Source organism: Cantharellus anzutake (genome assembly GCF_015039405.1).
Source record: "Cantharellus anzutake strain C23 chromosome Unknown EI90scaffold_10, whole genome shotgun sequence".
Classification (NCBI taxonomy): domain Eukaryota; kingdom Fungi; phylum Basidiomycota; class Agaricomycetes; order Cantharellales; family Hydnaceae; genus Cantharellus; species Cantharellus anzutake.
This window is the reverse complement of record NW_024066960.1, coordinates 654839-662646: the sequence shown is the minus strand read 5'-3', so window position 1 is coordinate 662646 and position 7808 is coordinate 654839.

Below are 7808 nucleotides of genomic sequence, written 5' to 3'. Positions count from 1 at the left end.
CCTCTCTGATTGATGTCTATGCACCCAAGACTTCTTCTCACTCCAACTCTCTCCCACCTCACATACCCCTCCTCTGGTCTGCACCTCCTAGAGACCCCTGTTGTTGGTTTGGTAAATGATTGTCACAACCCAGCATTCCCTGGGGCCAGACAACCTCCTCCCTGACCTTTTCCCATGCCTGAACACTCCCTGCACACTCTGCTCGCTGCCTGCCACCATCCAACTACTCCCTGCCATGTCTTGATGTTCCCTCCCCTAATTGTCATTGAACAACCTAGCGGTGCAGAGTGCTGCACCCTCTTGTTCCATGTTTCTTTATCTCATGGTGAAGGTCATGGTTGACCTTTGCTGTCTTGACCACATGCTTGTTTGTTTGTTTCCCTTTTCTTTTCTCTGCCTGCAATCTCCATGAGATCTGGCAACTTATTTTCTATTCAATCCTTTAGTGCTTATATACAGCTTGTACCCATTGCTTGTACAGTAGTTCAAAATCAACTAGAATACCCCTCTTAGCTTGCCTCTGTCCCCTGTAAGACCTCTGCCTCTGAAGTATCAGGACTGCATTGAGAACAAGGTGCAACACTCCTCCCTGAGTTGTTGAAGCCAAAATCCTGGCCTGCTCGCCTAGCAACCTTGGCCTTGAGATCGGTGAGGTTGATCCTCGCTAAAGCTTGGCCATGAACAAAAAGCCTATAGTTGCCAACAGCTATCATTGGTGAGACTTTGTGCGATTCTGACAATGATAGGAACTACTAACTGTTTGTTGGAAGCCCCATCAGCCACCTCACCTTCCTTCCCCTACCTCTGGACCTCCCATCATGCACTCCCACCTTGGATTCCTGTTGATGTAGTGATGGAAGACCTCAGCCACTGACATGGTGGTTGGTAGTTGTTGTCTCCCCTATCTGTCATATCCCGGAATCCTGACCCTGCCTTACTCCATCCTTCTACACCACTACCCTCAACATTACTATACCCTGTCCCAGTCCTCCCCACTGTTCCACTCCACTTCCACTCCCACTGCCCCTGCTCCAGACTAGTCCTCGACATTGGCACCCTTAGCCACCTCCACCCCAGCTGCTTGGACCTGAGCCAGAACCTTCAGAACCCCTGGACTGCTCCAACCCCCACTGGAATCCTGACACTTTTATCATATCATTCATCTCTCCATTTCATTTATTGGAGTCACTGTCAGGGCATGCCACACTGCACCGTGCCACTCTGCTCCCTTTCCTCTCTCTCTTTCCTTTCTTTCCCTCTATCTTTATATAGATGACCCCCCTTCTTCCTCACACCTGTAGCACAGACATGTCCAATGCCAGGCACCCCACATAGGTGCTGTGCATTCCTACTTGTATCTCTCCTTTCTAATACTCGGGATTGCCCATGGAACTGTGTCAGGGCACATGTAAGGGATTAACCTTACTTCACTATAATTCCCATTATAGTGATGCTATTATTTCTTTATTTATTTGTGCCGAGATATGTAATTTACATATATATACCTCGGAGTAGTTGTAAAGGCCCGGTAGCCTTTTACCTCTACCCCATTGAATATACAGCACATTTAAGCTTATATTTAGACAGAATATCTGAGGCCTGAGGTGAACAGGGGAACAGAACATTACCATCCCCAAAATAGTAAGCAACCCTTCAGCACACCTGCCTGACCCAGGTCCACCCAGGCCCACCCAGGCCCACCTCACCCGCTCCCACGCTACCCATCCCTCTCCTTCCTCCTTCCCCCTCTTCTCCTTCTTCTCTTTCTTCCCTTTCTTCCCTTTTCCCCTCTCCTTTACTTCATTCTCCCTTCCTGTTTATTCCTTCTATTTACATGGACCACTTTCCCTTGTATCATTGTACTGTTAACCGGTCCGGCCCAGACACCCTGGATGGCTTCCCGCTATGCCCAGCATGCATGCTGAAGGAGAGAACGAAGGAAGGTCAGTTGGGAGGTTCAAACGAGACCACCACCAAGCTGTTCCCTGGTTCTTTAGTTAGGATGGGGAAGTGTACTAGTAATATTTGTTGTAATTATAGTACCAATCTGAGTGTTTTGGCCAATTCCATTTTATGGGTTAGTCTAAAAGTTTCTGAGAATTGACTTACAGATAAACCAAGCCCTGCAGAGCTGTTCCTCTATTGTAATTTCTCAATTTGTCTGGGTGTAATTCTGTGTAGAGTTGTTTAATTTGGATTTTAACTTGAATTAAATCTTCTACTTGGTGAAGTTTCAAAGATTCTACTCAGTTAATGGATTTAGATTGTGTCTGGAGTGTCCCTTGAGTTTTTTTTATTTTTGTCTTATTTCATTGCTTGTTTTAACAGTAGCAAAATAACTGTTTTGTGTTTACACTTTGAAATCTGGAGTGTTAACCAGCTCTCCTGTTGAAATATCTACATGATATTTCTCTCCTTAATTGCTGCCTTTTACTACAGTGGCAATCTTAACTGTATATCACTTTTTCGCACTGGAGTGACAACCAGAAATGCTTGAGAAAAATAATACTCTATTTTCTTACTTCTCTGAGGGGGGCAAAAGGTCGCAGAAAGGGTCTCCCTTTTATACTCCTTGGGTTGCCTTCCTTTTTCACACTCTACCTCATATTTACAGGATTTATTTACAGTGTATTTTCCTCAAACTGAATAAAAAATGAAATTTTCATGCTATAGTTCTACTGCGCTCAGCTGTGCTGAACTGCAGCTCTACTGCGGTCAGACTGCACCTAGAATCCTTATTGTCCTTCCTCGCCTACACTATTTTAATGGTTGATTAGAACTTGACTGCACTGCATTCGTCACAGTTTACTATTTCAAATTCCTCATATTTACCATTAAGTTTGCTATGACTCAGTGATTCTGAATTCAAACTTCACATTACTATGCGTACGGCTAGACCTTCAGCTGATTTATTCTATTTTTATCCAGTGACATTTAGTTAAAATGAGACTTGAAATGGTAAATGAGTGAATTATTCAGGTTTAGAACCGAAAGAAAAAGTTGCTAGTAGTCAAGAATTGCTCAAACAAACGTATTATAGCTATCCACTTTATTATAATATCGTTCCCTAAAATTCCTGCCATGGTCTGTTGTAGTTTAGTGGTTTTTGTGGATTTTGTCCATCTCCCCTGATTCCCCTTTGTATTATTGCATCCTAGTCCTCCATATGTATTGTTTGTTGTTATAGTAGGTTGTCCTCGAAGATATCATATTTCTATGTATTCTATTTGGGGCTCTGGACCTCTTGAAGCTGTCTTCCCACGCGTTTTCAGGTTTCTTACTTCATGTCCTTGTATCTCATTCATTTCTGAATGGTTCTTCACGTTCTTGGTATCATAAATTTTCATTTATTCCCACCTTTCCAATGGTACTAAATTTGTGTTCTATTTCTTGGTATTCGTTGAGTTAGCAAAAGTTCGCATGCACATTCAGTAATCACATGCTTTGTTCCCATAGTCATTCGTATGCGGGCACCGTTTCTGTTTAATTGTTTGGGATTTATGGTATGCACGGGTGTTTGTATCCTCAATATGGGCTTCCATGATTTATTTCAGATTTTTCCCTCATGATCTAAGGTTGTTTTGTACTTTCCATGCTTTGTTTTGACCGGGGTCTTCCTTATTTGGATGGAAATTGGTCTTCACGATCTGCTGAAGTGCAGATCTCGGTTCCGACAGCCGGTTCCCTTTGCATCACCACCCTCACGTGTCTTTAAACATGATGTGGATTTCTATATTCCCGTCTTTGGTATAACTTCACAATGGCTGGACCGTTTGGGCTGAAAATTTGCATATCTATAGTTTCCTATTTATCATAATTGCCGTGTAAATTTTGTTGTATGTTTTAATTATGGATCCTATGTAAACGTCGTCTTTTCCCTGAGCCCGGACTTTTGATGTCGGTCCCATTATTGGATATCTCATTGATGTGTGATCTTTTTATTATGAAAATTTGGGTGGATTAAGATTAGATCCATTCCTTTCTAATGGGCTATCAAGCTCGTCTCGGTCGTTACTGGTTGTTCTTTGCGCTTGTCTTTTAAACGTTGTCCTCGTTTTCCGGGAGTTTTCATCATATCTCCGTCGTTTATGGGTAGTTTTCCCTGTAATTACTTTTATTAAGTCCGTTTGGGAGACATCTACATTTCCTATTATAAACACGACTTTGAATTTTGCATTAGTTCCTAAGGAATCCTTGTTCCGTGGTACTTCCATCCTCGGCTATGTGTGCAGGCATGGGAAAGTAGTTTCTGTGGAGGTTCTCTGGTTGTTTTTATGGTCAAATCTTGGTCGATTGTCCTAATTATTTGTTTAATATTTGCTATAAATTCCCCCGAGAATTCCGTCTTGTTGATGCTAAGCTTGAAGTATTTTTGCTAATTTCCTTTCTTCCAATTTATTGTATGTAGTCATAATAATTCGTTAAAATTCGTTAAAATTCAGGTTCTTCTATTTTCTCATATCTACTTGTCATATGGGGTTTTGTGATTTATCTGGCATATTTCTATAATGGGTTTCCATAGTGTGACCGTTATTTCTCCTACAACGCCTGCAGTGGATGCTCTCGGGATCCCCTGTGGGGACACCTGGATGGCTGCAGCTGTCTCTGAGGATGATGTGGCACCTGTCATGTGACCCAAGCCGCATGTACATAAATGTACCTGAAGTGGGAACTGAAGAAGTAACCTTCTTCTCACATTTTCCACTTCAGGTAAGTAGTGTAGTTCTCCCCTTTAATGACAATTCACATTTTCCACTTCAGTCTAAGTGGCCAGGGACTGCTGTCCTGCATTGGGCCCACCAGCATGCATGCCCGCTTCACACCCCGAGAGGGTCCTTCTGCTGGGTGCTACATCCGGGCCCCCTCTACCCTGGACATGTCCCTGACAAACTGCCTGCGATAGCCTGGCTCCACCCAAGGCTGACATGGCACTCCCCATGTGACCTGTTTTCACCTGTATATAAACTGAGCCGAAGCAGAACCAAAGAAGCAACCTTCTTCTCATTTCTGCTTCAGGCAAGTAGTCTAGCTCTTCATTTTAATAACAACTCATTTCTGCTTCAGTCTAAGAAGCTTTCAGGGACATCTGCCCAAGTGAGGGCTGCCCAATATACACTCCCATGACTCTGCTGCCATCCAGGCTGCTAGCGCTGTAGGCGGGCACAGCCGGTACCATGCAAACGAGCCGATTATCATGATTCTACCACCCACATCAAGCACCCCACTCCTAAAACACATCTACCATTGTCCCAGATACCCCTTCCATGTTTCCCATATTCTTTTCGATTTTTTCAAGCCATTCCTGACCACGGACAACCATCAGTTTCCAAATTGGGCAACTGTCACCCGCATATTCCACTGCCTCCTCTGTATCTCCATCAATTCTCCACCGATCCGGACGAATTTGGTATCGTTGGAAAGCCCTTGTCAACAAGAGTCAAACGATGTTACGAATGATGCATTTGGTTCCGCGGTTGTTCCGATCGCCATGATTCTTTATTTCCTTAACAACGTCAATATTTCTTTGATATTACTTTTTTCTTACTTGTTCCTTGTGGATCTGTTGCCGTCCTAAACCCGTCGGATCATTCGGATTTCCACACATACTTTTTTCATATTTATAGTTACCCTCTTCCCTGTATATTTACAAAGAGGACTCCCCAAACAGAGAGGTGCTCCCCACACAAACATGAAGTTCTAGCAGACGTTACCAGCGCCCAGAGCGGCGAATACGAAGCCAAAGAGGCTCAAGATATAGTGCAGGGGCAGAGTTCCCCATCAGTTTGATTATCAGTGAGATTTACGAGTTTATCATTTTATTTATCACATCACACTCGGACCATTTCTCCTCCCCCCTCCTCATCATCTGAACCTCCCCTGAGCATTCCCAACTCTGGCCCCCTCTCTTTCTCGTTAGGGTGGTAGATCCCTTGCCCCTTTACAGTGCTGCAAGCAGGGTAGCAGAGCACAAGGGGGATCTGTCATATCCATACCAACTCCGCTTCACCTCTGCTCTACTCCACCACAGCTCTGGTCCACCTCCAGTCTGTCCTCCCCCTGCACCTCCGCCATACCCTCCAGTTCACCTCTGGTTCACCTCTGCCTCCGATCTCCGGTACCTTCTCCAGTACCTCTTATCCTCACCTTAAACGTTTATTAATATTTCTACCTACCCAATATTACTACGGACCTCCTAGGACCTCTGCCACCCCTGCAAAGGTTTTCCCACTCTCCAGTAGCTGTCGTGAATTCCATATCAGAGACAGCTCTGAAAGTGGCGAGGTCCCGGTGTGTGGGACTCAGCAGGATGAGTAGCAGCTATGCGTAGCGGCAGTCCTGTCATGGGGTGAGCATCCCTGACCACTTAGTCTGAAGTGGGAATGTGAGTTATCATTAAAGGGGAGGACTACACTACTTGCCTGAAGTGGGAATGTGAGAAGGCTACTTTTTCGGTTCCCACTCCAGCTGTTGGATGGATGGATGGATGTATTCATTTTAAAGTACGTATCTGTGCCTATCGGCATATGCCGTACTATAATGACGTGGGTGAAAAATGTTTGGAAAGTAGTAGGTGGAGAGGAGTTAAGTGTCAATGGGTGGATGAGACATCGAGTATCAGGTGGTATGGAGAGTAAATGTTAGAACCGGGCAGATTCGGATGACTCCGGAGTGGAATCGGAGACTTATCATGGAAGGACCTCGGCCTCAGCGACTCAGGCAGAGCGCTGTGCCATTGCTGGTTGTCCTGGGGGTCCCTAATTTCGGATCTAGCAGAGGGAAAGTCTCTTGGGGGCATTCTGAGGTTACAAGTTACTAGGTACATTGTATATAAGGAGGGGTCCGGAATCAAAAGGAACAAGGGTAGGACAAAAGGAGACAAAGGGAGATGGAAAGAGGAACAACACCGAGGGTCAAGTGTTTGACTCAATGGTGTTTCCCAAAGGAGGAATGAAGGGCCAAGGCCCAAGGAGGAAGGAAGGAGGATGGGAGTGGGGAATGGCCAGCTGACTGAATAGAAAGGAAGCAGCAGCCCAAATAGGAATGAGGGAGAATAGCGGAATTGAATAGGACAATGCAATAGTTGCAAGGTCCGAGGTAAGTCCAGAAAGTCCGAACTCGGAAGTTAACCTCCGGAATATTGGCAAAGGTAATTAAATGGAATGAGCTAACCAATACAATGGGTATAAGTGGAGGTGGGGTCAAAGTCCAAGGTCGGAGCTAAGACCGGAGGTTCCGGAGACAGAGACGCAAATGGGATTCTGGAGTGGAGGTCCGGGGTTGGGAGCATAGGTGTTGCATACTCGTCTGGAAGGTGTCAAGGTTGGGGTCGGACCCGGAATGTTCCAGAGTCGGACCAAAGGTGGTGTTGGAGCCGGAGGTGGGATAACCTCTTGGGAGTCGGCAAGGAGAAGGTGACAGAAGGGAAGTAGGACTCTGGAGTCGGTTTTGGAGTTCCAGGAGCCCGGAGCGGAGGTCGGGATTGTACGGATATGACAGTAAAGCGGAGTGAAGAAATAACACATAAGGACGTTGTAATGGGTCTATCGCCTAGACTCGAGACAGAGAGAAGGGGGAAGGTGGTAGTGTGTGTGGGTGTGGTTCGTGGGGCCGGGTTTTGGTCCGTGGGCGCTACTGAGTCTGCAAAAACCTCAAACAAACACTCACCTACATCTCTCTTGGACGTCAAGGCTGAGTATTATGATGTGAGGGGTCTTAGACATGAGCAACTAGCTCAGAGGGGGCGTTAGGGTTGTGGATGGCGTCTTTGCCACTTGGATGTAACTTCTGCTTGTCCCTTCACGGGTCTA